Source organism: Podarcis muralis, chromosome 16 (genome assembly GCF_964188315.1).
Source record: "Podarcis muralis chromosome 16, rPodMur119.hap1.1, whole genome shotgun sequence".
Lineage (NCBI taxonomy): Eukaryota > Metazoa > Chordata > Lepidosauria > Squamata > Lacertidae > Podarcis > Podarcis muralis.
The window spans coordinates 23776361-23788626 of NC_135670.1; positions in this window are offsets into that span (position 1 = coordinate 23776361).

Genomic DNA, 12266 nt, shown 5'->3' on the forward strand with positions numbered 1-12266 from the left:
ATACCCCAGGGTAAGAGACTGAAGCATGTTAAGGAGCCAAAGCACATCTTCATAATAAACTTAGTGTGAGATTACTGTAAATCTCTAGATAACTTTTGTCCATAGATGATGGATGTAGTGCAATACACCTAATATGTAACTCTGGCCATAATGTCGATTTGGGTGTCTGGTTGAAAAAGCTTCCCCAGCAGCATCAGACAGCTCCCCAGCACTGGTACAGAAATTCTCCAGCTGCACCTAACAGTGGTAGCAAAGGAAAGTCACTTTCTGAAGGTCATCCATCATTTTCAGCACTCTTCCTGTGATCACCTCAACCTGTGCCCCAGCTCTAATCTGAATTAAGAGCACTCGAGTGTGTACTCATTTAAGGAGAGACAGTGCCCCCCAGTGGTTAATACAGGAAGCCAACTCAGCCAAAGCTGGCCAGGGATGGCCATTCCCCAAAGCACTACTCAATGTTCCCTAAAAGCAGGATTGCCACATTCTTTCCCATGTGTATTAATAAATGCTACATGCCCTCCTAGACACTGTGCAATTCTTGCCTGCAGGAAAGAATGTCAGGCTTGGGGAGGGCAGGTGGGGGGGGGGGGCTTGTGAGGAAGCTGGGGCATATAAGGCCCACTGGCTGGAGGTTCCCAATCCCTGCTTCAAGAGGGCCTCCATGCCCTCAAAACCTTTGAGAACTGATGACTTCTGGTGTCATGGAGTGGCTTGGATGCAAAGGAGTGGGGGGGGCACCAGCTTGGGAACTCCCCCCCCCCCACGCGAAGAAGGCTCAGAGCCAGGGGGTTGGTGGTAGGAGGACAATGAGTGGTCAGAGGGAGAAGAAGGAGCAGAGTGGGGGGGGGGGAAAGGTGTCGGAAGCTGAAGAGGCAACAGGGTTTAGTGAGCAGGAGGAGTCTGTGGCAGAGAGCAGTCCAGCCTCAGAGGCAGGAGAGGAGGGGGGCCAGGAGACAGAGATGAGGCAGGCTGCTGAAGAAGCCAGGGAGACTCCCTGTTCTGCTGCGACCGGCTTCCCTCTTCCCTGGTCTCCCAGAACCAGAAGAGGTATGAAGAGGGCGGAACAAAGACAGACAAAGCAAGGAAGTCTCAGATTGCTCCAGGGAAGGAGGAAATTTAGAGAGCTATGGGAAGGCAGGGACCTTCGGTTCTTGCAACTTCAAAATCTACTGGGAAGAGTTGCCTGTGCTCACTAGGCCTGAGCTGCTTTGTTTCTTTGAATAAAGAGTTAAGTTCGTTGACTCCTTGTGAGTTATTGCTGGCCTGCTCCTGACTCCTGCCTTAGAAAGTAGCTGGAAATCACAACTAGGGAGATTGCTGTTGCACTTGGTACCTACTTGTGACTTCCTGTAGGCATCTAGTTGGCTGCAGTGAGGATGTGGGACTGAATGGGCCTTTGACCCATTTGAAGCAGGGCTTTTCTTACATTATTGAGGAGCATTCCTAGTTCACATATAGCTACAGTGATCAGCGGCAGGAACAAAGTTTTCATGTTCATAACACTCAAACTCAGAGTCACCCAAGAGCATCGTTTGGTAGTAGGTTTTGTTGTTGTTGTTGTTGTTGTTGTTTAGTTGTTTAGTCGTGTCCGACTCTTCGTGACCCCATGGGCCAGAGCACGCCAGGCACTCCTGTCTTCCACTGCCTCCCGCAGTCTGGTCAAATTCATGTTCGTAGCTTCAAGAACACTATCCAACCATCTCGTCCCCTTCTCCTTGTGCCCTCCATCTTTCCCAACATCAGAGAATCTTCTCTTTTCCAGGGAATATTCTCTTCTCATGAGGTGGCCAAAGCCTTGGAGCCTCAGCTTCAGGATCTGTCCTTCCAGTGCGCACTCAGGGCTGATTTCCTTAAGAATGGAGAGGTTTGATCTTCTTGCAGTCCATGGGACTCTCAAGAGCCTCCTCCAGCACCATAATTCAAAAGCATAAATTCTTCGGCGATCAGCCTTCTTTATGGTCCAGCTCTTACTTCCATACATCACTACTGGGGAAACCATAGCTATTTATTTTTTTGGTAGTAGGTTTAGGACAGACAAATGTGAGTCAAGTCAAAATTCAACAGATGAAGTTTGCCACAGCTGCACCTGTTGAATGTTGGCTTGTTTAGCAGCTACAAGGAGGAAACTGGAATATGCAGGAGCCCAGCCAAAATAAAAGGTGACCACTTTCTGATAAATGTAGAGCTAGCATGGGCTAGGCTGTTCAAAGACAGGAATACTATAGGCAAAGTATATGAAAAGCTCAATCGATGGGAGTTTTTTTAGCCGGCCTTGCAGCTATCAAAAAACTCCTGGCAGGCACCCAGGCAGAAATTGTGTGTGAAATTGTGTGTGAGAGACCGATAAGTACATGGGGAGGGGATGAAGGCTGGGGAACCCCTGTGGAAGAAGGCCCCCGACGTGTCTTAGACTGTTTATGTATATAATTTAGCTCAATTAAACTAATTATGGCATGCTCATTTCCTTCAGTTTTTCAGCCAGTTGCCAAATTCTGGTCCCCAGATCTGGCTACCTCTGATTGCAGTGCACAATCCCTCATTGTGGAAAGAGCTCCGATGTTCCAGGGACGGTGCCAGAGGGCTCGCAACGCAGATGAACACCTGTGTTGTCTGTAAACATCGTCTGGCAGCGGAGGGAGGAGGATAGGCTCACAGACAAGTGAAGGGAGAATCTCACGCCCCGCATCCATCGGAGATGAATCTCAATCAATGAGCCCTTCATTTATTCCCCCACCCTTTTTCAATGGTTGCTTGGAGAGGGGAAGGTTCATAGCTCAGGGGTAGAACAGCTGCATTGTATGTGTAAGGTCCCAGGTCCAGCCTCCAGTGGCATCTCCAGGAGAGACTCCCTGTCTGAAACCCTGGAAAGCTGCTGCCAGTTTGTGCAGACAGCACTGAACTAGATGGGCCAGTGGTCTGATTCAATAGGAGGCAGCTTCCTCTTTAACTCAGCTCTATTTTTTTAGACTAGCATCTTAATTTATTTTTAGATGAAGGGCAGTAGCTCAGTGGTAGAGCACCTGCTTTGTATGCATAAGATTGTTGGCTATTTGCAGTATGGTAGCGCTGCAGAGAGCTTGCTGGGGAGACCATGCATTAAAAAGGGACTCGAAAAGTACTTAAACAAGGTTTTAATTACAAAAACAAAAACTCCTTATACACTAAATACATCGACAACAAACCAGACCCAACCACCAACCCATCCCCCAGGGTAATGGGAGAGCTAGGTGCTGCTCCTTATATACTACACCCAGTGGCGTAGCGTGGGTTGTCAGCACCCGGGGCAAGGCAAGTAATTTGCGCCCCCTAACCCGTGGATTTGCGCCCCCTAACCTGTGGATTTGCCCTAACCCCAGATGTTGCGCCCGGTGCGGCCGGCCCCTGCACCCCCCACACTACGCCACTGACTACACCCAATTGCTGACACAGCTTAATCAATACAACTCAGCAGCACCTGCTATGTTTCACAGCTGTAAAGCTGGGTCTCGTTATTTTGCTCTGGCCCTTGCTCTGGCCCCTTAAAGACATACACATGGAGTGGAACAATGAAGAACCTTTACATTTAAAGAAACCATTCAACAAAGATCTCAGGTTCAATCCCCAGTATCTCAAAGTAGGGCTGGGAGAGACTCGCTGCCTGAGGCCCTGGAGAGCTGCTGCCAGTTAGTGTTGGCAGTACTGAGCTAGATGGATCATTGATCAGACTCGGTATAAGGCAAGTGTTCCTGTATTCCTAGGAGGAATATATTTCTCTTGGGGAAAGGCTGTAACTTAGGCTCCATCTGCACAATATTTTAAAAGCAGTTTCATACCACATCAAACAGTCACGGCCTCCTCCAAAGAATTCTGGGAACAGTAGTTTCTCCTCCTTTAATTTTTTTTCTATTTTGTTAAAGTAAATCAAACAAATCAATGCAACAAAAATATCTGCTTTCTCTACACCATGCACTAAACCGGCAACCCTCTGGATGTTTTGGACTACAACTCCCAGAACCCACCCCCACCAGCCCAAAAACTATAGCCCAAAACATCTGGAGTGTTTAGCTTGGCAAAGGCTGTCTTAGAATAGAACCTCCCCAACCATCTTCTGTGATTGCACAGATCAGCAAGCACCCTTTATCTTCTGCAGGACACAATGTGAGCAACAGCCTTCTAGGGCTGGGCCCTGCCTCGCAGTAAGGTTGCAGTCCATACACACTAGATTGGCCTGTATTTTCCCGCTATCCTTGTGTATGGGCCTGGTTCTGCCAGATTTATAGGGCATGGGTAATTCTCTTTTGCTTCAATATTAAAAAGGCCTGGCCATTTCATGCCCTATGGAATGTATTTTATATTTTCCTTTCCTTTCCACCCCTATTGCGAAGCAAATTCTCACATACCCTGCTGCGGGAGGTATTTGGGAGAGCTGAGCTCCGCAAACAGGGCAAGGTGCAGCGAGGAGTCAGTTCCTTTCATCTTATTTTCTTTTCGTTGAGTCTCCTGCAAATCAGCGCAAGAAGGAAGGGAAAGCAGATGGTGTTTATTACGGCGGACCGAGTGTGAGGAAAGAAAAGCGGGGAGACGGGGGGAAAAGAGCATAGCCCGTCCTATTGTGCTCTAAATTAGTTGCAGGCCGATGGCTGGGCTGTGACAAATTCCATATGCTGCCGGGGCGCATTGTTGTGCGAGAAAGGGTGACAATTTATCGCCAGCCAAGAGGGACAAAGGACTTTGCAGAGTCGAATGCCACTTTCATGGGATTATGTGTGTGCTGTGTGTAAGTGCGTGTATTATTCATGTGTGTTTGCATGTACGTAAGAGATGTTTGTGAGCTGAGTGGTTTTGGAGGTTCCTCACAAAGGCCCATAATGGCCAACAGACTTCCATGAGAAACAGCTTCCCCACCATTATAGAGCTCCCCAGTCTGGTCATGTTTTGCCTCAGGAGAGGGCGATGTGAATCCCCTGCTAGGTTTAAGTAGGGTGGACCTGAAGCGCCACAGGTCAGCCTCATGCCCTTATTGAGTGGCCCTGGATTGTAGGCCAAAATGGGGCAGCCATGTTTGTTGTCCGCACATCTTCCTGAAGTGCATCGTTAAACTGGAATTCCAGACCTTCCAAGTGTCCCTATTTTACAGGGACAGTCCTGGATTTACAGAAGTCACCCCAGTTTCTGATTTGATCTCAGGTTGGGGGGCGGGGAAAGGATAGCGGGATCTAAGAGCCAGTGTGGTGTAGTGGTTAAGAGCGGTGGACTCGTAATCTGGGGAACCGGGTTCGCATCTCCGCTCCTCCACATGCAGTCGCTGGGTGACCTTGGGCCAGTCACACTTCTCTGATGTCTCCCAGCCTCACTCACCTCACAGAGTGTTTGTTGTGGGGGAGGAAGGGAAAGGAGAATGTTAGCCGCTTTGAGACTCCTTCGGGTAGTGATAAAGTGGGATATCAAATCCAAACTCCTCCTCCTCCTCCTCTTCTTCTTCTTCTAATAAATTTGCTATAGGGACGTATGCATCTGAACTTCCAATACCATGCTGAAACGCTGTACTGTAGGAAAGGCCCCTTGGGAATTTGGGACTCTGCATGAAAAAATGTGGAGCAGCGGTGGTTTCAAGGTTTTCATGACAATCCTGGCATTTTCAGGGCAGTTGGAGGGTATGATACGGATGTCAGAAGGTAGAAAGCTTGGAAGCTACTGTGTTAGGCTTGGTGCCTCCCCCTCCCCAATGGGGCTGCTGATGGTAGGGACCATTTTGTGCTCCTGTTTTTGTTTTGTTTTTCTCTCTTTCAGATGCAGCAGCCATTCTATATTCTGCCACTTCCCGCACAGCAGCCATTTTGTGACTGGCGCCCACGCCACCCTCTCAGAATCCATAATGTGTCCAGTGGCCCCAAGCTTGAACCTGGGCCGAGGCCTTAATAAGATGTATCTTCAAAGGTTTTCCATCTTTTATCATGTCACGAGTTCTGGTCCAAGAATACAGCTGAGGTGGTAGTCTTGGGCCCCTCAAATATATGACAGGCTTCCTTCCTGTATTTTCTGAGCTTTCCCAAGGATAGGACTCAGTTTTTAAGCCCAAAAGCTGTATGCCGGCTCCCTCAGCCAGTAAAGCGAGATGAGTGCCGCAACCCCCAGTCATCCGCGACTGGACCTAACGGTCAGGGGTCCCTTTGCCTTTTAAAATCAGAAATACCGGTATATAGCAAAATGTACAAGAGGAATTCTACCAAAATTCCTCAGGAGGAATGAAGCCACAGAAACACACATCCCATCGTATATCCTGGTCCTGCAAAGTCTCAGGCGTGATGACCAATTTGTTACTTTCATTTTATTGAAAATATTTAACATATTAAAATACTTGTTTCTTTAAAACTGTTTAGAAAGCTCATATGGAGACTCTGGCTTCTTCATATTGATACACTTCATTCAGTTGTACAGCTAGCCAGAAAATCCTTCTTTTACATCCTTCACCAATGTGGAATCCCCTGTTTTGGACTATAAAGAACTCCTATCGGTTCTGACCATTGTCTGTCTGTGCGGGAGAGATGTGGTTCAAAACATGTGGAGGGCATCTGGCACATATTTTTGGTCCTGATGCGCTGCAATGGCCTTCCATGAGAGAGCTATGCCTGGGTCCCTTCCTATTTTTACACAGGCCCTGTAGACGTGGATATTTCAGTCTGTTTTTAATTGATGCTTGCTGTTTGTACAGTTATTGCTTTATTTTCTTTTCAACTTGGAATGTTGTTTTAATACTGTCGGTTTAGATACTTGCAATAAAAACACACGAACACACAGAGAGTTTCAGGTTTTACATTGCATATTGCCTTGAGAATGTTTTGACCTTTAAACGCTGTATGAAAGTACAGTGGTACCTTGGGTTGCAGATGTTTCAGGTTACAGACTCCGCTAACCCAGAAATAGTACCTCGGGTTAAGAACTTTGCTTCAGGATGAGAACAGAAATTGCGCAGTGGCGATGCGACAGCAGCAGGAGGCCCCATTAGCTAAAGTGGTACCTCAGGTTAAGAACAGTTTCAGGTTAAGAACAGGCCTCTAGAACGAATTAAGTTTTTTATATATATATAAGATATTTATTGGCATTTTCACAAATTTATATAACATAAAAATCACAAAAAACAAAAAAGACAAAAATACATACAAAAAACAAAAAAACACATGTATAACTTCATTCCCTTATGTTCATAAAACTTACTTTCCCGACCTCCTCATACCTCCCCTTACTGCATTCCAATCTCTAATTAATTCTCTTCAACAAATCCTTCCCCTAATTTCCATTAAAATTTTGACCTTTCTTTTCATATTTACATAATCATTACAGCTAACAACCACTTAATTTCGGAATCAACATCGTCTTAACATTCAGCAATTTTACAATATTTCTTAAGATAGTCTTTAAATTTCTTCCAATCTTCTTCCGCCGTCTCTTTTCCCTGGTCTCAGATTCTGCCGGTCATCTCTGCCAATCCCATATAGTCTATAACTTTCATCTGCCATTCTTCCACGGTGGGTAGTTCTTCTGTCTTCCAATACTTTGCGATAAGTATTCTTGCTGCTGTTGTAGCATACATAAAAAATATTCTATCCTTCTTTGACACCAATTGGCCGACCATACCCAGGAGAAAGGCCTCTGGTTTCTTCAGGAAGGTATATTTAAATACCCTTTTCATTTCATTATAAATCATCTCCCAGAAAGCCTTAATCCTTGGGCACGTCCACCAAAGGTGAAAGAATGTACCTTCAGTCTCTTTACATTTCCAACACTTATTATCAGGCAAGTGGTAAATTTTTGCAAGCTTGACTGGGGTCATGTACCACCTATAAATCATTTTCATAATATTTTCTTTTAAGGCATTACATGCCGTAAATTTTATACCGGTGGTCCACAACCGTTCCCAGTCTTCAAACATAATGTTGTAACCAATATCTTGTGCCCACTTGATCATAGCTGATTTAACTGTTTCATCCTGTGTATTCCATTCCAACAGCAAGTTATACATTTTTGACAAGTTCTTAGTTTTGGGCTCTAACAGTTCTGTCTCCAATTTCGATTTTTCCACCTGGAAACCATTTTTCCTATCTGACTTAAAAACCTCCATTATTTGATAATAGTGAAGCCAGTCTCGCACTTTATTTTTCAATTTCTCATAACTCTGCAATTTCAATTTATCCCCCTCTTGTTCCACAATTTCCCAATATTTCGGCCATTTCGACTCCATATTAAGTTTTTTCACGGCCTTTGCCTCCATTGGAGATAACCACCTGGGAGTTTTGTTTTCCAGCAAATCTTTATACTTAATCCAGACATTGTACAATGCTTTCCTGACAATATAATTTTAAAAGCTTTGTGAGCTTTAACCTTGTCGTACCACAGATATGCATACCACCCAAAGGTATTGTTGAACCCTTCTAAATCCAAAATATCTGTATTCTCAAGAAGTAGCCAATCTTTCAACCAACAGAATGGAACGAATTAAGTTCTTTACCCAAGATACCACTGTATTTTAAATAAACATGGTAAACTTCCGTTAGAAAATGACTGCCGGTGTACTACATGATGCTATCGTGTTTGTGTGTTTGTGTGTGCCATTTATGTACAGTGGTACCTTGGGTTAAGGACGTAATTCATTCTGGAGGTACGTTCTTAACCTGAAACTGTCCTTAACCTGAGGTACCACTTTAGCTAATGGGGCCTCCTGCTGCCGCTGTGCCGCCGGAGCATGATTTCTGTTCTCATCCTGAAGCAAAGTTCTTAACCCAAGGTACTATTTCTGGGTTAGCGGAGTCTGTAACCTGAAGCGTCTGTAACCTGAGGTACCACTGTAGTTGTGCATTTGGGGCAAAAATGCACACTCCCCCCCCCCCCCCCCATAATTTAGCTCTTAAGAAAACCGCAAAGGGAAGCAAGGGATTAACAGCAGAAGAACAACAGGAACAATTCACCTTTGAAAAAGAACTCCAGAATTGCCTCAAAAAGCAGGCAAGGATAATAATTGGCCAACGACAGAGACCAGAAGGCGGAGATTGCCACTGGCAAGGACAAGATAAGAGCCTGCTGGATCAGGCCAATGGCCCATTTAGTCTTGACATCCTTCCGCACAGTGGCCAACAAGATGCCTGTGAGAAACCTTCAAGAAGAACCCAAGCCCAAGAGCACTCTCCCTTCCTGTGGCTTATTATTCAGAAGCATCGCTGCCTCCAAAATTAAACAGGATCATCAGAGCATATACAAAGTACATGTATAATAAGGCAAGGCAAGGTGACGGGTGGGTTGCAAAATGACTCCATTCCTTCCAGCCACACTTCATCAGAGACGTGTAGGAACCACGCTTGGGTTCTGCTTCAGGGCTTTGTCTGGAGCTTTCATTCTACTCAAAGCAACATTTTGCCAATGTTATCTGCACAATTTGCTGTTATACACAGGTGCGTCTCCCAGAGATGCATGTTGTTGCATAGATAAGTATCTCTTCCAGATTTTTATCTTGTCTCCTAATTGGGCTGGGAAGAACCTCACAACTTGCATGTGGGTAGTGTGGGCTCACATCCAAAAGGCCTAGCCAACCAGGGAACGGCACATCCTTTGTGGGTGGATTGGGATGAACAATACACGCCCAGCGGTTGGCCACAACCATCTACTCTCCCTCGCACTGGAAGCTAAGCAGATTTCAGATTATCTATTTTGCATCCGACATCAGCCACAAAGGTGGCTCTTTTGCAAATTGTCTTGTGAAAACAGCCGGTGTGGGTGTGGGTGTGTGTTTAGAAAGCCGAACCCACCTTTGTGTGAATGCTCAGGCAGGAGAAGCAAATTTGTTAACTCAAGAGTCAATGCAGGATATGGTAAAGCAGATCCAGCGGCAACGCTCCCCGAGTGCATAAAGTACACTCCTTTGGGTTACATTTTAAAGGTGTCCTTGGCACCCTAAAATAAAAGGATTTCCACAGTTGCTCACCATAACAAAAAAATGCCCATTCTTGAATACTGCTGAAAAAGCAGTCATTTTAAGAGTGTTTGTGATAGTACCTTTATTAAACCTCCCAAAAACTTGTCTGCTGGATTAGGCCAATGGTTCACCTAGTCCAGCATCCTGTTCTCACAGTGGTCAAGCAGATACCTTTGAGAAACCCTCAATTAGGACCTGAGTTTAACAGCACTCTTCCCTCCTGCAGTTTCCAGACACTGGCATGCAAAAGCATACTGCCTCTGATACAGTGGTAGAACGATATATCCATCAGGGTGAGTAGCCACTGATAGTCTCATCCTCCTTGAATTTGCCTCATCCTCTTTTAGAGCTTATAGTCTAACCAGAGTGTTGGGACTTCTGACCTGGGAGACCAGAGTTCAAATCTCCACTCAGTCATGAACTGGGTGACCTTGGGCCAGTCACCCTCTCTCAGCCTGCTCAACCTCACAGGGTTATTGCAAAGATGAAATGGGGAGGAGCAGAACCATGTACACCACCATGAGCTCCTTGGGAAAAAATATGGTATATAAATGTAATAAATAAAATTGTAAACACAAGACAATTTCTCTCCCTTTCTCCGCTCTCTTGTACCTATGCTGCCCTTTCCAAGAAGTTGCTGCTTTCAGAGATCCTATTTGTGAGGTTCCAGAAACACAGTTGAACACATAAAAAACAACAACAACCAGAAAGCTGGAATATAGATGGAAGTTTGGGGCCTGATGATTAGACTAGATAGAGCCAGCAGGATAGTTTCTTAATCATCTTTGTTAGTTAGCCTCTTAGTGTCCCACGTTTGCGAAGAACTTAGTTGCTGTTTTTTAAATGCAGTATTATTGTAGCATAGGTAAAGGTAAAGGGACCCCTGACCATTAGGTCCCGTTGTGACCGACTCTGGGGTTGCGGCGCTCATCTCGCTTTATTGGCCGAGGGAGCCAGCGTACAGTATTGGTCCTGTGGCCAGCATGACTAAGTCGCTTCTGGCAAACCAGAGCAGCGCACGGAAACGCCGTTTACCTTCCCGCCGGAGCGGTACCTATTTATCTACTTGCACTTTGACATGCTTTCGAACTGCTAGGTTGGCAGCAGCAGGGACCGAGCAACAGGAGCTCACCCCATCACGGGGATTCGAACCGCCAACCTTCTGATTGGCAAGTCCTAGGCATACAGTAGTGGTAAACCACATGCTTTGCAGATAAAAAGCTGTCTATGAGCCATGACAGCTACACTGTACCTCCACTGCTGGAAAGGAGTACGCCACTGAATACCAGTTACCAGGGAAACACAAGTGGGGCAAGTTCTGCTTTTGCTCTCAGGTCCTGCTTGCAGGCTTCCCAAAAGAGGCATCTGGTTGGCCACTTTGAGAAAAGGATGCTGGACTAGTTGAGCCTTTGACCTAATCCAGTGGGGCTCTTGTTTTCAATGACCAACATGTCCACCCATGAGATTTCAGGAAAGACCGCAGCAGACCAGGTGTGGTGGACCTTTCAGATGATGTTGCTGAATGACATCTCCCACCAGCCCAAGAAAGCATTGTCAATGTCCACGGATGATGCGATTTGTAATTCAACAACATCAGGAGAGCTGAAGGTCCCCCCCACCTGCCCCAGAGGGAAGCCACAGCAACCAGAGCAGGGTAGATGGGCCACAGCCTGACAAAAAATGAAATCTGCTACATACATCCCAGCCAGCAGAGAAATGTGTGTTTTGCAGAAAAGACCTGCAAGTGATTAAGTTGTCTGAAATCAGCTGAAGTACTGCAAAAGGGCAGATGGAACCAAACATGGTTACAAGACTGTTCTGAGAGACTGGAATCTATCACCAAGGCTTCCAAATAAAAGGTTTCTGGGTGGCTTTGGCAGAACCCAGGCAGCTGCTTCTCAAAGCTCAATTGTAGCCGGGTTTGTTCCATTCCCCAGGCACAGCACAATCATATATACGTCAGCCACATTTGTTCCCAAGGGTCCGCTCAAGCTGTGAGACTGCAGAGCTGAAGACTTCCATAAACTGGGGTGTCTTCACGCTTGGCAGCTTGCATTCCAGCCCATGTTAGGAGAACCACTTCCACCTCTCTCCTCCTGGCCTTCCTATGCCCATTCATAAATCCTCCAGGCCAAGGAGACCCTAAGTCTGGGACATCAACTGCCACCCCAAAAGGGAAGCATAGACAGGTTAAAGGACAATCATTTGGGCCATGGACCAGGGAGTTAGCAAAGTCAATCTAGTCTACAGTATGAGTCCAGCTGATTTTGCAGAGAACAAGTGAGCTGAGAACACAGGAAGTTGCCTAATGCACTCAGACCAT